The sequence below is a fragment of the Aplysia californica genome, unplaced genomic scaffold, assembly GCF_000002075.1.
Source record: "Aplysia californica isolate F4 #8 unplaced genomic scaffold, AplCal3.0 scaffold00206, whole genome shotgun sequence".
Lineage (NCBI taxonomy): Eukaryota > Metazoa > Mollusca > Gastropoda > Aplysiida > Aplysiidae > Aplysia > Aplysia californica.
Genome location: NW_004797476.1, coordinates 12,595 through 13,886, shown reverse-complemented (window position 1 = coordinate 13,886; position 1,292 = coordinate 12,595). Strand labels below are relative to the sequence as shown.

The window sequence follows — 1,292 nt, the reverse complement described above, 5'->3', positions numbered from 1 at the left end:
CCTCTCTCTCTCTCTCTCCCTCTCTCTCCTTATCTATGTATCTCTCCTTCTTTCTCTCCCTCCTTCTCCTTTCATCTTTACACTTACAAAGTCAAAACTTTATACTAATTCCGTCCATTCGGCCGCTGACAGCGGCTCTCAGATTTTCCGCTGCATCCATTACAACGCTGTGAGCGGCTCAACGAAATCCGAAATAAATGTGCGCCTTTTAACTTAGTTCCTACTTTTTAAGTTGTTGAAAGGAAGTAGGACTTGTAAACAAACCTGACCCCAATCTCTGAGCGCCAATATCGATTGAAACTCCGCGAAATTCTTGCAAAAATCGTTGTTTTGTTGTCGCTATGTTGGCTAGATCTAAGGGTAAATAACTCGGAGCCTGGTATAAGAAAAAGGCCCTTCAAAGATAGATATTCAACTAAATTTGTGAAATTCTTGCATAAATGTGTGCTAGGGTGATATCGCTACAATTTTGTGTTGATTCCAATGGATTATAGAGCTGAGAAAATGCGGTAAGTCGAAATTTTCGAAGAGGTTTTGGGCAATTTTGTTTTCCTCATTCATCATTCCTGACGGAAAATACAATACAAACAGATTATAGGTCATTGTTATTGATATAAACAGATTCCTCTATTGATTCCCATCACTTTGGTATATAACAATACCTATTAGAGTAACTTAGAGCTTCACTGTAATGCATTAAATAGAAGAACCTCAGGTTTAAAACTGAACAAGGAAAAATAATTCTGTCCAGAGCCTGAAAAAATCCTGGACGAAATCAGAAGACCCAGAACAAATCCTCCACTCTCACACACCCATCCTTTCCACCAAGACAACCGAGAAACTATAAAAAAATCTAACAACCTAGTACCCATTTCCTTCCGCACCACACCTCACTCCCCCCTCCAACCTTCCTCTTCCCATCTCCCAATGTAAACAGCCTAACACAACTTATTATAAAAGCAGTGTTGGTGGTCTAGATGTAGCTGTTAGGCTCTCGTACTCGCAACCGTAAGGTCTTGGGTTTGAATTCTGTCAGGGCGCCCAACTTTGTGTCCTTAGGTAGGAAAATAAAGTACTTTACTCGAATTTTCAATATTTTACCCAGGTGGGGATGAAGATCTTATCTTCTATGCTCTATATTTTTGTCTGGATCATTCTCTTTCCCTGCCCCCTCCCCACCTTTCTAGGCCTTTTTCTTCCCATTCGTCTTCCCTCTCTATCTGTCTGTCTGTCTGTCTGTCTGTCTGTCTCTCTGTCTATCTATCTGTCTGTCTGTCTGTCTGTCTGTCTGT

General features: G+C 40.9%; 1 protein-coding gene across 1 annotated transcript in view; it reads left to right on the top strand.

Annotated features, from left to right (window-relative positions):
- The window catches only part of LOC101846816 (alkaline phosphatase), a gene marked incomplete in the record, with an annotated part of 63,914 nt that overhangs the window by 59,179 nt on the left and 3,443 nt on the right, over positions 1-1,292 (top strand).